At 38.7% G+C, this 23,456-nt stretch overlaps 1 protein-coding gene across 1 annotated transcript in view; it reads left to right on the top strand.

The window, feature by feature from the left end:
• Positions 1–4,421: 4,421 nt before the first annotated feature.
• Positions 4,422–23,456, top strand: part of SARDH (sarcosine dehydrogenase) — a 2,624,838-nt gene continuing 2,605,803 nt past the window's right edge. The window contains exon 1 of the mRNA XM_044058055.1: positions 4,422–4,617. The gene's annotated coding sequence lies outside the window, so the exon portion shown is untranslated. The remainder of the gene's footprint in view (positions 4,618–23,456) is intronic.

The following is a 23,456-nucleotide window of genomic DNA, read 5'->3' as shown; positions in this document are numbered from 1 at the left end:
CAGCCAGCTTGATCAACATGGGCATCCTGAGGCAATGTAGCAACTGCCTCATGTTCACAGACAACCCTCTACTCCTAGTCCACACAAACTCAACAAGTGATAGATGTAACTATATTAAGAACTTTGAATCCATGCTCTCTCACATACCAGTCAATACATATGACAATGAACAGGTTGTCAGCATGTACACCTCACCTTTTACTCCACCCAAACCCACATCACAAATACCTACATATGCGGAGGTCCTCACTAGAAACATACCTAAACACCAGAGACCTCTCAAACACAAACACAAGCACGCTACAAATAATACTTCCTCTGCAGAACACAATACACATAATAACTCATATGACAGTGTGTCACCTGTCAAGCCCTTAAGGCAAAACACAAAACCAAACATATTAGTCATAGGTGATTCCATTGTGACACACAGATGTCCCTCTCACCAGGCTGGATAAGGAAAAGGTCACAGTCAGCTGTCTGTCAGGTGCCAGGATCCACACATATCACACATGCACTCAAGTCTCTCAACAACAACTACTGTTATGACTCCACCATAGTCCATGATGAGACTTGAGATGTACCACTCTGGACTATACGAAGAGAGACATGACTGAGCTCTTGGACTATGTGTCTCAGGCAGGTATGTCCCTAGCCTTAAGCAGCTTTTTACCTTCACCTAGGATGATGCCTCAGTACAAACAGAAAATGGTTGACTTCAATAATTCGCTTAGTTTCTGGTGTCATTCTAAGGGGACCCAGTATCTGTAAGCCTGGGATGACATGATCGAGAGATCTCAGTGCTTTGCCAGAGATGGTCTTCATCTGTCACCCCTGGCATTTGGCTACTAGTTAAGGATCTTGCTACCCCCATAGTGCCTTTTTAGGCAGTGTCTCAAGGATAAAATTCCCGACATAAAAACTCCATCTAAAAACAACCTCAAGGTTATGCTGCTAAACGCTATGAGTCTTAACATGAAACTGCACTCACTGGAAGCAGTCCTCATTTTGGAAGATGCAGAGATTCATGCAATCACAGTGACCTGGTTCAAGGCTGTGGAGAGCACCCCAGCCATACCAGGTTGCACCTCTTTCTACACATTCAGACCACAAACTGAAGGAGTGAAAAATAAAGGAAGTGGTGTATCAATATCCATTAAAGGTAACTACACTGCCAGATTAAACAGCATGATTCTGTGCAGATACTTAGGTGCAATTAACTGTTGGTAGGACACCTATTCAAGTCATTGCCAGCTACAGGACCCCCCTCCATGAATCAGGACACCCACTCTGCCTATTTGGATCTACTTGAGTCTATCAAGATACATCCAAGCACCATGGTTTCGGGCAACTTTAACTACCCATTCATTGACTGGGGAAATTACTTGCACTCAAACTCACTTGCCCAAAGGTTCGTTAACTTCATTAACTCCAATGCTCTGGACTAGCTGGCTGACACCCCTACAAGGGATGCCAACATCCTGGATCTGGTGCTTACCAATATGAGGGACCATTGTAGCACCCCCACTGTGAGGTCTTCCTTGCTGCGATCTGACCACAAATCAGACTCAGTTGAAGTAACTATTACACCTGACCCCGTCCTAGCATCAACTAAACTGAAAACCTTCTCCAAAGCAGTTTATGACCTCTTACGGGATGGTATAAATAGCTTCACTGCACTTCCCCCCTCAGATGGAACTGGCAATTATGCCGAGTTCTACACCAATGCTTTATACAAACACCTGTATAACTGCATTGACCCGGACATACATGATAGGACCAAAACAAGCTCCTCAAGGAAGAGCAAACTTACCTGGTAGACAACTGCTATTGACAGGCTTTATAATAAGAGAAAGAAATTGCTGTCTAAGAGTAAGAGGGAATGAGTCCTAAACTGGAAACACTCCCTCCTCAGCTTAAACAAGTCAACAAGACTTCTTGTGAAGTCCTCCAAAGCAAACTATGAATCTAAATTAGCTTCCTCAACTAAGGACAACCATAAGGCATTCTTTAGTTACATCTCTATCCTAAAATGAAAGGCCCAGATTTATGCCGAACTGATAGTTAATGATACCACATATACTGAGCCTGTGGACATAGCTAACCTGTTAGGTGACAAGTTATGTGAAAACTTCACTCCCCTGTTCCCACCACACGTACCCCATGACATCTCTGCCACCTGTCCCCTACCTTGTATCTCTAAAGAGCAGATCATAAATTACCTCTCTAAGGCCAAAAACAAAGCACCTATGGGACCTGATAAAATCCCAGGCTGCGTCCTACATGGGTTCCAACAAGAATCATTTTTATTCTTTTCAGTCATAGTCTAAGCACCAGCTTCATCCCAGCTGAATGGCAAATGGCCACCATTATCACCTTGCACAAAGGTGGTGCTTCCACTGACTCCAGGAACTATAGACCTGTTAGCCTGACTAGCTTTATCTGTAAGGCCATGGAGCAAATCATCATGGGCCCTATCAACAAAGATATAGGTAATCTCCTAACACTTGATCCTACTCAGTTTGGATTTGTCAAAGGGAGATCATGCCGGTTAAACCTGGTGGACTTCTTCAAGACAGTCACCAAGGCCCTGGATGAGGGGAAATCTCTGCATACAGCCTACCTAGACTTAGCCAAGGATTTTGACACTCTCCCCCCACTCAGGCATCATTGACAAACTTACCCAGCTAGGTATCAACCCTTATATCATTAGACAGGTTGCTAACTGGCTCACTGATAGAACCCATATAGTCAAAAATAGGGGAATCTATCTCCAACAGCAGCCCTGTAACCAGTGATGTTCCACAATGATCAGTCCTGGGACCTCTACTTTTTGGAATCTATTTCTCTGAAGTACAAGCAAAAACTAAAGGTCTGTGGCTGACAAAGTTTGCTAATGACTGCAAACTGGGAGTGGTCACAGAATCTCCAAATGATGTCAACATCCTACAAGATGGTCTTATATAGACAAATGATTGATGCCAAAGTCATAGCCTTAAACTCAATGCAAAAAATGTATTATCATCCCTTTTGGTTAGAGCAATGTTCCTGCTAACTATCACATTAATAGCAACACCCTAAGTACACACTCAGTGGTGAGAGACCTGGGCACACATGTTGACAGCAACCTTACCTTTGATTACCATGTCTCTACAGTGGTAAGGAAGGCATGTTGTATTGCTCATCTCATAAGTAAGGGCATTGCCTCCAGAAAAAAATAAGTTATAATCTCCCTCTACTCTTCCCGCATCAGGCCAATAGTTGAGTACAGCGCCCCTTTTGGTATGTACCTTTCCAAGCACCTGCAGCAATTGAAGAGACCACAAAGGTTCCTCACAAGGAAAATTCAAGGTCTTCAGCATCTATCCTATATGGATCATCTGAAATCACTGTCACTTTATTGTTTCATGTAGACTACTCAGAGGCGATCTCTGCCTTGCATATAAGGCAATCTCTGACCCTACTTTATTAGAAATGTTTCATATCTGCAAGTCAAACGGTACACAGGTTACTCGCTCTAAAGACCATAACCTGGTATTTGACATTAATAAATCCTGCTGGAGGGACAGATTTGTCTCTCAGAGATTACCACACCTTTGGAACAGACTCCCACTTCATGTCAAACAGAGCACCTCATTGGCCCTCTTCAAATGCATTGTGGACGATTGAATGGGTAACCGTAAATTCACTCTGGGGGTTCCACCTGTGTCCATCTTTTACAGGGGCAATAAGTGCTGATCATGGAAATAAGTGTAGAACTTGACTAGGCTTGTAAGGGTTCTAGGGCCATTAGCCTAGTAACTTCCTATGATCCTATGATAGTGCTCAACCTGTTAGCGCAGGAAATCTGGACAATGTCCAAAATAATAGGGGGACAAAGACCCAAAAATGGGGATGGATTTTGAATATTGTTCTGATAAACAGAGAAAGTTGCTAGAATAGAGAAAGTTGTTAGAATAACAGGATTTGTGTTAGCATGCATTTTCTAAAGGATATGAAGTCTGAAACTCAAATGTATGTTATTTAATTACTTTACACCTTAGTGATTTGCCAGTAAGCCACAAGTTTTCTGAGGAACAGACCAATAAATATGAGTCAAAATCTGGACATTCTGAGAGAATCTGTACAGTTGAGAGGTACTATGTTTCTTAAGAACTAAAAGAAAGAAATCGGTAAATATAAAGATTGCGCTTATTTGTATATTGTAATTCTCCATCTTTTCTCAAAATGCAGGAGATTTTAGGAGAATCAATACATTTTGGACCAAAATCAAGGCATACCTCTTAACCTATTAGTGTAAGAAATATGGACAACGCCCCAAAATAGGGGCAGATTGTAAATATTGCTCTTATAAACTCAGGTAGCTGCTAGAGTAGCAAGATTTGTGTTAGCACGCATTTTGTGAAGGTCATGAACTCCGAAGCACACACACAGTCACTGCGCCGTTTCATTGTTGCTTCACTTTACACTGGGAATGTTTATAGCTGGCCAGCAGGCGCAGTTTTCGACTGACTCGGGAAAACTCGGCTTTATACGTGAAGTTAGTTGAGCTGTACGGAGAAGTGGTTGTTTTACTCGTGAGAAACTAAACGTGATTGTGAGTTGGACTTTGAACAGGTAGTTTATTTGAGGTAGATAATTTATTGCATTAAATTTGTTGGAAATCCCAGTATGTGAAAGTTGTATATTTTAAAACGTTTTGTAAAGCTTTTAATATTTTATTAATTTGTGTCAAGTTGTGTACAGTGTAGTGTTTTAATTGTGAAAATTGAATGTGTGTGTAGTAGAGTTAAAGTGAGCCGTAAAGTAATGCACGCTTGCAGAAGTCACTTTTCTTAAGCCAACTTTTTACTGTTTAGAAGCATTTAGGGCTCCTAAGAAAAGGAGTAGTAACTCACTATTCTAACCAGTTGTTCTGTACGCTTCTTTATTTGCTGGCTAAAACCACGTTCGCTTATGGTAACTTTTTGTTACAGTGTTTGTTTGTTGCAGTTTGCATGTACTTTGAATACAGCGTTGGGGTTAAGTAAAGCTGTTAATCTGATATCACCTTGTGAAGAAATATTTATTGACCACAAAGAATTCATGATAGGCTAAGAAGTTTTGAGCAAATAAGATGTCATCTGCTAGAAGTTTAGTAACCGAGAAGACAATATTTTGCATTTAGTTGTCATAATATTGCACTGGAAGCCTTAAAATATTAAGGAAGCAGTATTATAAGTGAAAAATATGGCCCACAGTAATAGAGCAAATGTATGACAGCTGCACTGCTAGACCTTATACGTTATACTGATTCAGCATAACTATAGGACGTGTTGGGGGCTTGACACTTCTTCCTGCTAGCATTGCTCCTGGCGATGCATTCTTAACAAGTCTCCCAAACCACTGGATGTCAAGAGTGTATTTAATTCTCGATTACTTTCCCCGACTGCTTTATGTTTAAAACCCGACCTAATGAATGCTCATACTCACATGTAATAAATTTGTTCAAATAAGGTTACTAATCGTACCAACCACGTAGCTTAAAGTGTAGTTGTGTGGCATGTCATTGAGGATTGTAGTAATCAATGCAGCTATTTGAGGTTCAGACTCAATGTTTTTCAGAAAATGCTTGCTAATGCAAAACGTGGTAATCCAGCAACTTTCTAAATGTGAAGTCTGCAATTCAGGATTCCTTTCCTAATAACGCTTTATTTCAATTGAGTACCAGGAAAAAGGGTTTGTGTCAATATGCATTTTCCGGGTAATGAGAATTGTGAAAAATCTAATGCTTGGCATTACTGACTGACTGTAATCCCGTGTCTGTATATATATGTGTATATACATTTATTTATTTATTTTCAGGAAAAACAAGTATTTTGGTGGCAACAGTGAGGCAGAATTCGGGACATATTCTTAGCTGTGTTTAATTTTGGCACACCTTTTGCTTTCAAACCCAGTCTGTAGAAGGTGCTCTGTGCATATTTGTTTAAACAGGTGCCCAGACTGAGAGCATAATTGCTTCATTTGGGAGGTAAACCCAGGTGCCTTGCAGGCTGTGTCTGGACAGATTGTCCTATACTACAGTTATTCATAGAAAGTTACCAGGCTAATGGCTCTAGAGCCCTTACAAGCCTAGCTGTTTATCCCGAGTTGCTCTAGTTGTTGATGGTTAGGTGAATAAAATTCACAGAAGTAAGGGGTAGGATTGGCCTTAGGTCAAATGGTGCCCTAAGCAAAAGGGCTCCAAGGTGCCCCCCCCCACCACACCACCCTGTGCCCCCATCCTGATTTACCTACATTAAATACATACTGGAAAAGTGCCTTAGGTGGCTGCCTAGTTGGCCTATGCCTAAGGCCGGCTATGGGTCAATGACCATTTAATACTGGCTTCCTTTCTGCAGATGTAACAGAATGGTAAAACTAGATTTCTTGAGCTTAAATCATAAGTGAGGCATGCAAGTTATTTTTCATGCTGTGGTTTTAGATTTCAAATGTATCCAGTAACCGAAGTCTGCAAGCTGTAACTTGTGTAATTGTGGTGCATTTCAGATCCTGCAACACGACTGGAAAAGTAAGTGATGGGTTTTCCAGCCATATTTAGGTAACTTCTTGCATGTGATTCCTGTTGGTAACTAAATTCAACATTTCCATTCTGCAGTATTTAGGTCCTTTGGTGTTCGAGTCACGTTTTGGCTGTGTCCTTTACTTCCTATGTGCCTGGATGTACAGAGTGTGAAAGCCATTCCAACCACTGGCAGATTGATGCAATAACATTCCTGTTAAGCTGCAGTGGCAGTTTACAGGGATTGCTGTAGAAGGTGTTGTGTATCCATAGAATTTGGACAGAAATTAATGATGAGAATTTTAACTTGTTCTTTGGGTTATCACTACATATCAAATTGTGTTGCTAGTCTTTGCCCATCTTTTGATAGGTGCCATTATACTTTTAATACCAGCTTAATACTGTTTTGCTCTGTATTACGCAAGTGCAAGGTTTCTCATCCAGAAAAATAGGTCATTGTTCCCCTCTACTCATCACTCATTAGACACATTATAGAGTACAGTGCCCCTTTTGGTATGTACCTCACAAGACATGTACAACAACTGGAAAGGTCACAGAAATACCTCACAAAGTGGATTACTGGCCTCAAACAGATGCCCTACGCAGACAGTCTCAAAAAACTCCAGCTTTACTCCGTCGCATAACATCTTCTCAGAGGCGATCTCTGCCTAACGTACAAAGCTATGTCAAACCCAGAGCTGTTGGACATGCTCCACTTAAAGAAATCCCAATCCCTCCAAGCTACACGCTCTAGGGACCTAAACCTTGTCACCACAATAAATAGAACATGCTGTAGGGATAGATTCCTGTCCCAGAGACTTCCCATACTCTGGAACAGACTACCTATCTATGTCAGACAGAGCTCCTCATTAGCACTCTTCAAGAAAAATCTTGATGATTGGATGGGAAAGAGGAAACTCACCCCAGGGATCACTTCTGTGGCTCTGCTCGACAGGGGCACAGGAAAATAACTTTCTTGGGTGGCGAAAGCCAGGGTACATTTTTGGCTAGGCTTATATAGGCCCTAGGGCCAATAGCCTAGTACCTACCTATGAACCTATGCAGCCATTCCTCTTAATATGTATATAGCTGTGTTTGATTTTTCAAGTTTTGCTTTGAACCTGGATTTGACAAGTGCAGGTTTATTTTAGGGCTGCTGTGATAATTACCTCTGGTCGTGGTTAATAATTGATGCACATACTGGAACAGATACTTCTGAAACTTCAGAATAAGTTTGATGGTTCAGTAAGCAGTCTGTGAAAATGCTTGAATATTGGCACAGTCAGTCTAACCCTACATCTTTTTAAAGTAATTTCAGAGCAACTCCTTCTGCACAACTCTCCAGCTGACACAAACATCCTTCAAAAAGGTCTCACAGAGACAGATAACTGGTGCCAGCACCATGGTTTAAAGCTAAATGCCAAAAAATGTATAGTCCTACCCTTTGGCAAAAACAATGTACCCACAAATTACCACATGGGCGGAAACCCATTAAGTACAGAGAAAGTTATTAGGGACCTGGGGACCCAAGTTGATAGCAATCTCTCCTTTGAAAACCATATTGCCAAAGTGGTTAGAAAGACCTTCTACATAGTCCACCTCATCAGGAAGGCTTTCACATCTAGATCAAGAGAGGTAATCGTGCCCCTTTATTCATCCCTCATCAGGCCCACCATAGAATACAATGCCCCTTTTGGGATGTACCTTACCCGACATTTGCAGCAATTAGAAAGACCCTAAAAGTATCTCACCAAGAGGATCAAGGGTCTCACACAGATGCCATATGCTGCTCTGTTAAAAAAAACTCCAGCTCTACTCAGTTGCATACTGCCTACTTCGAGGCGATCTATGCCTGACATACAAAGCTATGTCAAATCCAGAATTAATGGACATGCTCCACCTCAGTAAATCTAAATCCCTTGGAGCCACACGCTCGAGGGACTTGAACCTCAGCACAGAAATAAATAGAACTTGCTGGAGGGACAGGTTCATAACCCAGAGGCTCCCTTCGCTCTGGAATAGAATTCCAGTTCATGTGAGGCAGAGCACCTCACTGAATCTCTTCAAGAAGAATCTCGATAGGTGGATGGGGGATCATAGGTTTGTCCCAGGGATTACTCCCGTGTCACTATTAGGCAGAGGCACAGTAAACTAAACCTTAAAAAGGGCACAGTATACTCAAATCAAGGGGTGGCGTAAACCATACAGAATCGGGCTAGGCTTATAATTGCCTCGGGGCAGATAGCCTAGTATGAACCTATGAACATCTTCAGCTGAGGACATGAGTCCCTTATTAGGCAGGCCATATTCTATCCTAATCTTTGCATCATGCTATACTAGCTGAAAGTCAACATTAGGAGACTCTCACTGGGTTGTCGGTGAAGAGTTGAATCATAATAAGTCTTCTTTTCCCTGCCTTCCAACACCTACCATAGAGTCTTTAGTTGAGGCCTTTGATCTGTTAATCTAAACTCTCTATTGTTTAATGTACTCCTGTCAACTGGCATCATTTAAAGAAACCTATTTGTATGATCTAGATGTGAATGTGACAGAACAAGCTAATGGATTAGGAATTTCTTTTCCAGCAGTTACTTATTTCCAAGTTGAAATTATCTCCTCGCTCTACTACTTTGACAAAGGGCATGTTTCTCAAAATTTGTCCCGTCTGCCTTTCTAGTCTCATTCCCTTATAATCTGAACCCCTGCTGATCTCCCCAAAATAGTTATTCTAATGCAGATGATGTGATTTACCTGTAGACATGCCCCCCTCCCCCTCAGTAATCCACAGTGTCATGGTACATGAGTTTGTCAAACCCCTCTTCCCATAGCGGTACCAACTCCACCATATGACAAGTATACCTATGATATTCAAACCCAGCGCAAATTTGCCTGAATGAAAAAATATTTTGTGCATGCCATAGAGCAGTATATATAAATTATTACAACTAGTGATACATTCTGGAACCTAATAATGTGGTTAGATCCACAGACTAACTCTTGTTCATCATTCTTACCCCCCCCCCCCATCGTGAGCACAATTAGTTTTGTTAAAGTCCCAGTAAAAAGCAGATCTGCTATTGGGATCCCTCATCAAACTTGTCAGAATGGAAACTGTTTCACCTTTCTTACTGGCAGACTGACTTAAGAACGTCCATTACAATTTCAGTTGAATAGCCATCACTGTAGGATCTCTTGATATGCAGTGAATGCATATTTCCTGTTTTAGTGCACAATATCTGGGAGGTACGTCAAGCTGGAGTACTTCTCCCTGCCTTGAACACTATACAGCTCAAGTACTCACTGCCTTGAGCAGTCTCCCCTCACCTTGTTTTTGTAGATAGCTTCTGCGTACTTCATTTTTGCAGTTCTCTTGATCATGTATTCCCAAGCTGTGTACAAAACTTGTCAGTGGGAAGCGTTGCTGCACCTTCCAGGTGATGCTGTAAGATAAAGTGCTCCCTGTCAAGTTATTATATCTACTTCACCATGCAGTCCGCAGAGCACCACAGTATTGCCCTGAATATGGGGGGAAATGGCAACTTTAAGCTCCCTTCTGTGCTGTGGGTCTCATGCTTGAGCATATCCAGCTGCTAACACAGATAAGCAGTGAGAAGTTAAAACAGTTTTTAAAGCATTTTTTAACAAGCTTCTAAAATTGTGTATATGGCAATGTGAATTGTTACAAAGTTTTAGTGGAACAAAGACCATTCCGTTCTGATCCTGTGTGGGGGTGCAGCAAGTGAAGCACTTTGTGCTCCTACAGTTTTTGTAATTAGTGGTACAGTGACATAAGTAAGGCTCCATATAGTACTGAAAATTTGTCTGTGTAATCCTGAGTATCAAGATTCAAACAAATATCAAGTTTTACTATTTGGGACCTGATTTTAATCAACCAATCCTGCCCAACAGCCACATATCACCGCATCCACGTTTGCCTGTGTGTGTGTGTGTGTGTGTGTGTGTGTGTGTGTGTGTGTGTGTGTGTGTGTGTGTGTAAACCATGCTTTTCAGCTAATCATCTTCCAAGTGAGTACCTAAAAATAGCAGCCAAAAGCATTACCTATCCTGTCTCAAACCTTATAAATAGGTCAGTCCAGGAATACCACGTTCCCTCTGTCTAGAGAAAGTCGCACATTATTCCTGTGCACAAAGAAGGAAATTCAGTATACATAAACATATTCCCTTGGCAAAATAATTAAAAAAAAATGTATTCAAAAACAATTGCTAGAGAATCTCCTGCAGGCAGAACTCCTGTCCTCTACACAACATGAGTTCCACCCTTCCTGTAGTACTAGCGCTGTCTTTCTAACCTATATAGATACTGTCAGTAAAGTTATTGAGAATGGCAAGCTAGTCTCTTCCTGATTTCTAGAATTGTCTAACGTCTTTGATGTAGTTTGTCACAACAAACTCTTCCTGATTTCTAGAATTGTCTAAAGCCTTTGATGTAGTTTGTCACAGCAAACTTCTACTTCAAATGTTCTCATTAGGTCTCTCTCAGCCCACCCTTTTGTGGTTCAAAAGATATCTGTCCAATAGGCATCAGTAAAATGGCACTCCACGGTCTCTTTGCCTCTTGGTTACCACTGGTGTACCACAAGGCCGTGTCCTTAGTCCCTTCCTCTAATATTTTCACCAACACTCTCTGTATTTCTACACAACAGGCCATACTAATACAGTATGCAGATAATTTCACTATTATTTGTGCATCTGACATGTACACCTCCAAAAAATTGGTGGGGGGCTCTAACATGCAATGAAACATGGCTTCATAACTCATGCTTGACCCCCAAAAAGACCAAACTACTACACCCCCCCCCCCCCAAACTCCCTATCATGGAAAAAAAAAATAAAGTTCTATTTCTTGATGCAACCATTGAAGTCCCTTCTTGTAGCAGTGTAAGGTGTGTTCATGGATTATAATCTTGCATTCGACCTGCACATATAAAAAAAATTTAATAAGCGTCATCAAAAACTAAGGATGCTTTACAGAGCCAAATATTTTCTCACCAACACAACTAAAACTACACTTGGCACTAATCATTTCCTCTGCTTATTTCCTCCCCACTCTTCTTTAGGCGCTCCCATCTTTTCAGGCTTCACAAAAATTAAAGCTTGAACAATACTATAGCAAACTTGCAGCACATATCCCTTTCAGAACCCACTACTGTATAGCACTGAAAAACCTAAATTGGTTAGAAATGCCACATCAGCTAACACATACACAACTTCTTACCACATACAAAATTATCCAGTATCCATCTGCCTGTCCAGTACTAAAAAGCATTCTGCACAGCTATGTTCCCAGTCATAAACTGTGATCCAGTGGCCAAAGAACTGCTGTTTACAACCTTGGCAAATCTGCTGGGCATTGTCTGTACTCGTACAAGGTTGCTAAGGACTGGCACTCCTTGCCTGTATCAATCATGTCTAACCCTCTATTCCATCTTTCAAAACCACACTGAAAAGAGTTCCAAAAGTAAAATCTGTCTTTGTTCTTGCTCAAAACTGGGGTAAAATGTATCCCTAAATGTGAACAAGTGCATTTATTTGTTATACCTCCTTAATTTCTCTTCTTCACTTATTTCCTTACTGCTATCTAATTCTCTTCCCTCACTTTTCTCTCTGTTTTCCATAAGCCTGTATTTCTTTCACTTCATATTACAGTTCCTGTTTCTATTAGATCAACTTACCTTTATTTTCTGTACAAACTATCTAACAATTCTCTAAATATTAAATTATTGGTTAAGAATCGATTTATAAGGTATATGACAATGTTTTTATATTGTGTCTAATTTATTATAATTATTTAAACTGCAGATGTTTGTTTTATTTTTGAAGAGTGTAAAATTGTTAAAATGTTTTGTAATAATTTGGAGCCTTCCTCCCTGGGCCTCAGCTGAAAATGGGCTTCTACCTAGTTTGACTTTTTGGTAATCAAATGTCTATAATCATTTGCATTGAAAGTAGTAACATCTTTTTGGTCTTAAACCTGTCCTTTGTTGTTACCAATGCAAACATTGCAGGAGAGCCCAGAAATTTAAGTGCATTTTTGTTAAGTCCCTTTCCATATTTAAAACATAGCTAGGTGTTAACTTTTTAAACAGTGCTGATTTTTCTATTACCTCATAAAAAGAGCACTTTATCTTTTAATTCTTTGTTGCAGGCTTATTGGCAGAACCTGCAAGCCGGTTATCAAACTTGATCCAAATGCTTCTGCTCCCCAATCAAATTATTGAAGTACAGCACAAAAAATTAAATTCAAGTGGTTGTCCTTTATACATGTTAGCAATGGTTTGTCTTTTTATACCACTTCCAACTTCAGAGCACTTGACTTTTCAGTAATGCTAAAGCTATGAATAGCTTTTCCTCCACTTCCCACATACTCCCAAGTCCCATATTAACTTTCCTTGACCTATTATATAAGAGAGCCAGTCGTGATAGTGACCACCACTGGTGGTGTCCAATTTTTATAGAGGTTTTTCCTCACACTCGCTCCTCAAGCAGTGTTTGTACCACACTGAGGTTGTGTAGCAGTGTGTGCATGCATTTATGTGCTCCTCAGCCCACTGATGTATACTGCCAAGAGATGAGTCGTGTAGTTGATGGAAGTTAATGCACCTATGGTTCATACTGGGGGTGGGCTGTCTAGTATAGAACCCCCCACACACACACGTCGAGGTGAATGAGCAGGTTAGTAGGTACTTAGCCCACATCACCTACTGACCAGTTCATTGCGTGGATTACTAACCAAACCCAGGTTTCTGGAGAGATGGTTGGGGTCAAACTCTCTTTTTCCAGAGGGTTTTTTTTTATATATTATTATAAAGGATATATTAAAAATATCTTTGGCATGTCCTTCTAGCTTTATAGCTTTCTGGGTTGAAATGTATTGCATTAATTTACTGTATCTCTTTCTAACATGATTGCTACAGTTAAAAAAAAAAAAAAAAAAAAGAGATGCTTACAACTGTTTAGTACATGGGCATGTAAAGACTTTTATAGGGGCATTGCTTAGTGTTGCCCTCAGAGGTAGCTGTCGCAGCTATTTAAATTTTATTATGTTTTTATGCATCAAAATGTCCATTATAATATGTTTGATATAAGCAGTGCTAGAGATCCCCCCCCCACATCCCCTTCTTTATTTATAATAAAATTCTTAATTTTTGTGCAGCTCTAACTCTCATAAATGAGATATCTCTGCATCACTCAAATATGTGATATATTAACCTGTACTATAGTTTTGTTTCATTGTCTGCTGTAATCTGTTAAAAAAAAAATCAATTTTGTAGTTTTTCCATGCTGTGTAATAACATATGTCTTAAATTGTTTGGTCATACTTGCAAGAAGTTCTAAAAGCGCCAAAGAGTGCAAGTCAAATCGCCCAAAACACGACCTCTTACCACACAGATGCAGGAAACAATTTTCTTTTTATTTTGATTAATATTTTTTATACTGTTTGGATACATGCAAACACATGCTTTAAAACATATTTTGTATAGATGTATATAAATATACGCTTCACAATATAGTACTTTTAAAGAATTTTTTTTGTAAACATTTATTAGAAGTGTCTTTTTATTTATTCATTAGGTAGGCTTATGTATGCAACTAATGTTTTTTGATGTTCGCAATATAGTAGAGCTGTTTCTTTTATTTGAAGGGAGGTGGAGTTTGCTTTCTAAGCAAGAAATGGACAGTCACTCATATGTTACTGTTGTTAAACATGTGATGGGAAGGAGGGGAATTTAAACCCCAGTGTTTTAAAATGTTTTTATCTGAATAAGTTGTTTTTTGTAAACAACGAAAATCAAAATTGTTTCCTGCATCTGTGTGGAAAGAGGTTGTGTTTTGGGTGATTTTACTTGCACTGCTTTGTTGCTTTTAGAACTTCTTAAATTGTTTTGTATTTGACATGCTACTTAACTTGTTTATATCCTGTCGCCAGCCTCTTACTGTATATTTTTGCTTTTTTTGTACTGGAGTTTTTCCCATCAAGTCTCCACTGAAAATGGGCTTTTGGCTCAGTTGGACCAACCCAATTAACAAAAGTAAAATTTTTCCTATGCAGTCACCTAGGTACATGATTTAAGTCAGCACGTCTGTCTGTCTGTCTGTCTGCATGTATGTTATTCTTGGCAGAATTTCAGGTTCTGTGTTTGTTTCGTTACAGTCAGTAGGTTATCTCAGTCCTTTTTGCCAAAAGGAGCTCATGGTGTAATTTATTTCTATACGTCACGGCCATAGATGTGAATTGTCACTTCATTATAAATATTTGAGCATTTGTACTTCATCAGTAGCTATACAGATATTAACATGGATCTGAAACAATGGATGTTTGAGGATAAAGGCTAACATTTTAATTGGCGTCATGTTCTATTTGCTGGTTAGTATATGTAACAAAAGGAGTGTGTAAAGATTATATCTGATCATGTTAATCTTTAGATGTCAAGTAATATAGTAAAATACCATAGTCATAAAGTGTTAAGCTGTGTGATTAAAATGTGCTCAGTTGCACTAATCTCTGATCAAACAGACGAAATCAATAAGCACAGGCTTTACAGTTGAATTATGCCAATAATTATAACCTGAAAGTAAAATGTCTGACTCTTGCTTGAACATTCCCTTACAAAGGATTGTGCCTGAAAGACTTGTGAGCATTTCCACGCATTAATGCTGGATAACATTGCTCACAAAAGTGGGATGTCCTGTTAATTTCTCAAATGAATGCAAATACCTTTGTGAAATTTGTCAGGCCTTTCTTGCTAGCATGCAGAGGTTAAAGCTTCGCAAAATATAGCACTTTTTTAGTTATAACTTTATATGCTGTATATACCTGGCTAATAACATTATAATCTTCTGAGCTAATTGCCAGTCAAAAATAATGTTGGCTCATAGTTTCTTTCTTCAGTTCAGGGTTTGATTTGTTAGCCACCACTTACTGTGCGACACAGATCATCATATAATGATATGGTGTTTCCAGGCTGAGTCTGAAGAAGCTCCATGTGGATCTGTGCTCTTCTTTTGATAAAGGCTCATAAACATCATGCCTCATATACATTTATTGTTCCTGTACCAGGACATTTTCTTTAAAAGTTGTATATGTTTGCTTGATGGTTAATAGATTTTTAATATTTATCCCTTGGGTCTTTATCAGCTGACTTAGAAGGCATGGTCATGAAAGCCCACTCTGATCGGAGGCATTTTGAAAAACAATCCATACAGCCAAAGTTTTATTTAATTGTAGCTAGTGCTGCTTAAACATGTTTCATTATAGTCTGTGTTCTTCCTTAGTCTATGTAATTTTGTCTCATCTTTCTGCTTGGCAGCTTGTATGCTCTCCAGTGGAGGACTCACTGACACAAGCCCCTGTGCTCTCCAGTGGAGGACTCACTGACACAAGCCCCCCCCCCCCCAGTTCTTTTGTGAATATCTCTGTTTTTGCAACAGCTTATCCAAACTCTCTGTTGCTCAGTGCCTATAATTCTAGTATAACATTCATGCTAGGTGTTTGTGTATATTTTTATTAAGTATATAAATGTGTAGGTGTGTATTTATGTAAATAACAGGTGTTTCTGTATCCTATCTATTCTTCCCTATGGTCGAACTTCTCATGATTCCTGAATGACCTGTTTTTGTATGGAAAGGGGACCACAGGGAAATTGAGACATTTCTGAGTTATTTAGAGGGTACACCATCTTTAAGGTTTACCCATAAGAATGTTAAAGGCATACACTACCTGGCTTTCCACCTCCGAATACTTAATGGAGTCTATACAACTGGTATATATAGAAAAGTTGCATGCTCACTGTTTCCTCCATTTTAGAAGTGTTCATCCAGAAGTTTCTAAAAAGAATTTGGTAAAGGGACTATTCATTCGAGCAGCCAAGATGAATTCTGATGAAACTTTGTTCAAAGAGGAACTTGATGATATTTATGTTTTTAGAAAGGGGGTACCCGCATTTGTTAAAAACACTGAGGAATGAAGAGAAGAACAATAGGGAAACTCTATACCAATGTATCTTGGGTAACCAGATTAATTGGCAAGTATAAGCCAGAACAACAAGCTGTTTTCAGAATGCTAAACTTCAATGAGGGAATGCAGGATGTAAAAAAACTTTTTTTTTTTTTTTTTTTATCATGAGAAACTGGGTAATTTTGAAAATGGACCCTCTGTCTCAAGACTGGAACAACAAAATGCGATCGGTGTAACTACTGCCAATATATAGTTAGTAAGGGAGAGATCATCTTAAACAATTTCCATTCAAAAATTATTTTTAAAAAAGATGACTTAATACAAGTGGCCTGGTATATTTCCCCTCTGATTTTTTTTTTTGCCTTTCATTTTATGTGGAGAAGACTGAGAGGAAACTTTCAAAGAGATTTGACGAACACTTATATGATGCAAGAAAATTCAAACACTTTTTTTTTTTTTTTTAATTGGCAACTTAAAAGTAGTTCCACTAGAGGCCAGAGGAGGAGCTTGGGGAAACCAGGATAGAATACAAGGAGCTCCTCTGGCATTTTAGATTGGATGCAATGCACAAACCGGGCTTAAATGAATGTCACAATCAACCCTGTACTAAAAATGAGTGGCTAAACTGTAACATTATGTTTATAAAGTGTCTTTGTGCCAGTCTTAAAATGATGTCCTATGAATACTACTGCTTTTTTTTTTATTTTTTTTTTACTATTGGTACTTTTTTTTTTTTTTCATTTCTGTTACTAATTTTACATCCGTTTTCTGTTACGGTTTGCTTAACATGGGGGATGATAAAGGGTTAAAAGGAAATTTTACAAGATATGCAATGTGATTTGGACAATCCATGTTTTTTTTAAACAATAATGGTGCTGCGGTAGTGTTGTCGCCTCACAGTAAGATGCTGTCCTGTTCGATTCTCAGCTAGAGCGTCTTCTGTGTGGAGACATGCGTGAATGGGCGTAACTTCATTGAAGGTTGTGGGTCAGAGCTGGCAACTCTGCACATAAAAATCTACTGCCAATCATTAGCGGACCGGAGTTTCGCTGTGGCGACCCCTAACCGGTAAAAGCCGAAGGTCACAACAACATACAAGTAAGGTGATTTTAAGTTGTATTTAGTTGTGAAGAAGTCCTGGAGTGGACAAAAGGGCTTGACTCTAATTGTTCACCAATAAATGGATGGAAATGATTCGACTTGCCAATGTGTAGTTCTTTTTTGGTTATTGGTACCCTACTAAATGGGCCACACACAATAGTGGTTATTTATATTCCAGGGAGTCCGAGCCCTAGCTTACCGTACCAAAATCTGATAAAAACCTAACTTAGTGAGAGTATGTATGTATGTATTTGTGTGTGTGTGTATATGTATCTATCTATCTGTCGGGATTTATATCGGAAATTCAGCATTATTTTTTGGGGAAGATGATTTTTTCCTGCACTTGCCCTACCCCTCTCATTAAACTTTGTTGTATACGTTTGTGGTGGGTGGTCTGTTTCCCTTTATTAATGGCAATCATCATCCCAAATGTAGCGAATCTTAAATATGCACCCATTTCTTTTTTTTCTCATAGTAATAGGATAAATGTAACGACCTGATTCTGTTTGCCCATACCCAGCTCAGTGTACTTGTTATTGTTTACTTGGTTTCATCTTTTAACATAATGTCTTTAGTCAATTGTACCTCTGTACTGTTATTATACATGTCTTTGTTATATACTGTTAACTTTGTTAGTGTTCATGCTTGGAGCTTTTCTCCCCGGGCCTCTACTCAAAATGGACATTTATCCAGTTAGAGTAGCCCGGTCAACAAATGTAAAATAAAAAAATAAATAAAAATAAAAATTTCATTATATTCTTGTTGGCCGTGTCAAGTTTTGTAGTATGTTTGCAAGTGGCGGAGTCTCAACACTTTATTCCTACTATGAGGTTGCATTACTTCAACGAAAGGGGAACACATTTTTTAGAAATGGCAAAGTACTTTGTTTTTTGAAAGGTTTTACTAATTTAGAGTGAGAGTATAATAAGAGGGGTGTCTGCTACTTTTTGAATATAATATTCTGTATGATAGTTATTGTCCTTAAGGTCTGCATCTAAAATCGCAGTCTCTCCTTGTTTCTAGACTTGTTTCATCATCATTTCTTACCACTTTGAATTATAGTTTTCGGCTTGTGCTCTGTATATGAGCCTTAACTGTGTTGCTCTGAAATACCCCTTCAAATCGGGTAATCCCAATCAGTCTATTGGCATAATAAGCTTATCCCACTTGACTTTTTTTCATGTCCCCTCCTAGATAAAATACTTTGGCTCTTTATTAAATGCTACCCACAACTTCTCATCTGGTTGGTAAAAAATATGCATGACCTGTTTGCAACACTAAAGGGAATAAAAACATTTTAGCTGCTTGTATCTTGCTATCCGTATCTATATAACAAGACCTTATATTTTGTCTGGTTTGTATTATCTTTTGTTTAGTCTTTCTCAACATATCCTTAGCTGCCACACCAGAATCATTTTAATCCATACTCCTAAATACTTAATTTATCATGTAGCAAGAAGTATGGATATTGCTGAACCAAGTTATATTTGGGTACATAGTTTACAGCTATTACCTTTGTTTTTAGCTTCATTAATTTTGTATTCCAAAAAGATTTGAAACTGTCTCAATACATGTTCCACGGTGCTGTAATGTCCTTATTTTCCTTGCCAATGGTTCTAAATGTAATGTAAATAAGAGGAGAGTGAGGACATCCCTATGCTTGAGCAGAGATCATCAGAGGACCCCACCCACTTTTAATTTTCGCCTGCTCATGCTTTATCTGCATCAAGGCCCACCATCAACAGTGGTATTTTATGTTTTTGCTTCCCCCTGGATCATCACTTATGTTTGTTGTAAAATGTTTGCTTCCCATCCACAAAACCCGTTAAATCTATATCTGTCAATTTTTTCCATTACGTTTTGCCCTTATTTTAACCGTTCTAGACATAACACTTTATAATCCAAGATTTAGTATTGGAATGGGCTTGTATAAAGCTAGATCTGCTATCTGATGGATCTCTACCCTCTGTGTATTACAGCTATCACCGCGTTCTTCCAGGATGTTGGTATTTCTCCTTTTAAAATAATGTTCAACAAAACCTTCAAGATCTTTATCCGTTTCCCTCCTAGCTTCCAAACTTCTACAGGAATACCATCAATTCCTGGGGATTTAGTGTAGATTGGTTGTATATCACCATTTTTGTCTCATCTCCTGCTATTAGAACTATTAGTAATTGAGCCTCCTCCCCCTCTAGCCTTGGCAAATTAAAATTTTCCATAAACATTTTGTTTTGTACCTTTTTTCTTGATTTCCACAGTTCTCTACTTTTATACAGTTTTTCATAGAATTTCTGAAATCTTTCTAATACTTCTACAGGATCCCTTGTCTTCCTTGTTATGGGCTCCCTATGCTTGGTGGCAGCCCTTTCTAGTTTTTATTGCCAGAGTCGTGCTAAAATTTTTGTGCTCGAGTTATCAAAAACAGCTGCTTAGCAGTAATCTTGATAATATGCATGAGTTTAGAAAGATAATACCTTATTTTCTGTTTAGCTTTCTGTAGTTGCTCCTCTTGTTCTGTGTGATTTCCCACCTATTTTGGAATACTTTCAATATTTGTCAGTCCCTCTAAATTCTTACTACTTAACCATATCTCCCTTTCTTTTATTTACACCCTATTTTAAATTCCACTTTAATTTTACCTCACTCTGTAGCTGTATTTTCAGAAGTTTTTATCTTCTCTAATAGCTCCTGAATAATTTCCACTACCCACTCCTTAAATTCCTCTCCAACAGATGGGTAGGAAGGCATCAGTGTTTAATTTTTATTTCATTACTGTGTGTTTATTTTAGTTATTGGCACATGATCTGAAGTAGTTATTGGGTGCGTAATGATCTGAAGTAGTTATTAGGTGCGTAACAGAACATTCAGTTGAATGCACATGTTCCTGTGAAACATAAATTCTGTCTAGCCTAGCCCAGTTTATGTATCTTGGGGAATTTGTACAGTCACTCCAAATTCCTAGCATTGAATTCACATCTTCCGTGCTAAATATTTTCATAAATTTCTTAAATTCTATCCTCTATTTATATTTTCCTTTTCTGAGGCCCCCAGATGCATCATCCCTGCTGGAAATCGAATTCCAGTCTCCACTTATAAGTAATACTCCTTGCTGAAAGTTGATTATTTCTCCCAGAATTTTATTTAGCTCCATTTATACCAGTTTTTGGTGGAATCCATGCCAGTGCAATCATCCTCCCTTGCCAGTAGCCACTTAAAGATCTGCCATTATTGGTTTTTTTTTTTTTTTTTTTTTTCTCTCTCTCTCTCTCTTCCCCCCCCCTCTTCTGTTGGTATTTGAGCAAGTCCTAATGCTTTCCTACCCATCTGTTGGAGAGGAATTTAGGGAGTGGGTAGTGGAAATTATTCGGGAGCTATTCGAGAAGATAAAAGCTTCTGAAAATATAGCTACAGAGTGAGCTCCATCTACCCAAGGTATTTTACTGAATAACCATCCTGAAATCCTTTCTTTATCAAATTCACATGTTCGGTTCTTTCCAAGTGTTTCTCCTGTAGCATAGCTGTTTGCACTCTACATTTTTAATATAGCTAACTACTTTCTTTTTTGTATTTATCTGTGAGACCATTATTGTTTAAAGGCATTTCTCTGTGTGCTTGTGACATGAGAACCAGATACAGGACTGTTTTTACTAGAAAAAAATACCTTTACATTCGGTTTTCTTTGTCATTTACTTGCTTTCTGTTAAAACTTGTTACTATATAAAGCTAATGGCCTTAGCCCAGTTATTCCCGTAATCAAGAATGTGTAAAAAGCACACTTTTTTGTTTTGACCTGTTCTTTTAACCAGATCCTCTCTTTACATTGTAGTACCGTACCTGCATATTTTAAAACTGCCCAAGGAGAAAAAGGTTTTTTTTTCTGTTTATTCCTTTTCTGTTTACATTCTGTTTACATTAGTATCCCCATTACACTTATGTGGTGCAAAGGGTTTTTGCAGTTGTTTTTAAGTAATACTGTTATGAGTATGTATCCAAGCATTAATGACATGAAATAGGGCATATGCTTTAGAGTCTCCTACAAGTTTGAGTCTAAGAAAGTGCAATATTTCCAGAGTTTCTTGTTTTGTTCCTGTTCATCTCCATCCCCCAAACCCTGTCTCTGCATAATCTCCTGTGTACTCTGGATTCTTCTTGCAAACTCCTATGCTGTTCCTTCTCTCAAGCATTTCCCATTGAAACACTTCTGTGCTCTTTATTACCAGAACAACAACAAACAATCTTCTCCTGTTTTGTACCTCACTTTTTGTTGGACAAACTTTCTGAATGTACTTCATCAAAAATGTTTTTGTTCCTGTAGGGAAAAAATATTTTGAAGATAGCTGGGTACAGAAGTTTCAATCTCATGCCTGCTTCTCAACATTCCCTATGTAATGCAATAAATGTACTTTTCTGACTGGTGTACAATGAGTAGTCCTCCTCTACAAATAGTCTGCTGTCTTGCACTTTTAGTACTTTGTCCTTCTGCCACTGTTCTGTTAGAATCCACTCCTGCTGGTAAGGTTACATTTTTATTAAAGAATGGTTGTTTTCTTACAGCCAGGCTTGGAGCATATACATTGTGCCATTTTAATTAGCAATTCTTGTTGTGGAATACTTGTCCAGTTGCTTATTTGTGCTTTCTTGAAATGAATAGTTTGTTCCTTCCAGCTTCTTGTGTACAGCGGAAAAATCTCAGGATTTCTGTACGTGTCGAGTCCTCTAAGGCTTGCTTTTTTTTTTTTTTTTTTTTTTTAACTTCTCTTGTGCAGTCTCATTCAGCCAGCCTTTTCTTCATTTTGACCTCTGAATTTTGCAGTTTTTATCTCAACTGAGTAGCTGTGTAAAGCTTCTTCCATTTTTTTTCCAGCCTTTTATTGTTTGAGTTGATATTTCCTTTACTTTAGTTAGCTCTGTATACAATTGCTTTATACTTTCCTGAAGGTTATTGGAAGTCCTGTCCGGAGCTTGCATATTTGTTTGCCGAACAGCTACAGTACTTTTCCCCACTGTCTCCCCCCACCATCACCTTTTGTATATGATTCTCCTTTGGGTCCTCTGTATTTTTTTTTCCTTGCATCCAGGCAGTGCTTTAGTATCTTAATTACTGAAATGTACTCAGAAATCCAGATCCACCGGCTTTCTGTGCCAAGTTTCTGCTTTCACACTGGGAGAACCAGAATTAAGCTATTACTCAATGTACAGCCATCTTGAAGTCCCCATAATCTCATTGTTGATGCATTCAAGTAGGTGTCTCTGTATGAGTGGAGTTTTGACAAAATATTTGCCTGGGCTGTTATTGTCTTGCTGCATTATTCCCACATGCTGGTATAATTTCATCCTATATCCTGGAGTTACTGTCAATTTCTTCAGAAGCTTTACTATCTTGGCATTCCGGACATGGACAAGTCACTTTTTTATGAGTGTTGTCTCCTCAATTTTCTTTCCAGTGTTTAACCACTAGCATTTCAGTCCAGATGTCCTCTATAGTAGAATGCAAACCTCAGTCTGTCTTTGCATATTCTTTGTTCTGAAGTGGGTTGGTGCATACATTATTGCTAACTTGACCTTCAGCCTACTCTGTCACTTCTGTACAAGTGTGATCTCCTCCATGGAGAATTGAACAGTTTGTGAAATAATCGCGTTCAGTTTTTCTGCCATGTGTGTACTTTTTGTTTATACTTTTTTTTTTTTTTTTTTTTTTTTTTCAAGAAAACCCTGTCTGCAGTAGTCTAGGGAAGAAAGAGAAATAAATTACTTTGGAAAGAGCTCTTCTTCACATGGATTGCCTTTATGTGCTCATCAGCATCCCTTTGAATTGGCATGGGGAGTTTAGATGGA

Source organism: Protopterus annectens, chromosome 16.part0 (genome assembly GCF_019279795.1).
Source record: "Protopterus annectens isolate FY-2018-M chromosome 16.part0, PAN1.0, whole genome shotgun sequence".
Classification (NCBI taxonomy): Eukaryota; Metazoa; Chordata; order Ceratodontiformes; family Protopteridae; genus Protopterus; species Protopterus annectens.
Note: the sequence above shows the minus strand (reverse complement) of the source record. Positions and strands in the feature narration are given on the sequence as shown.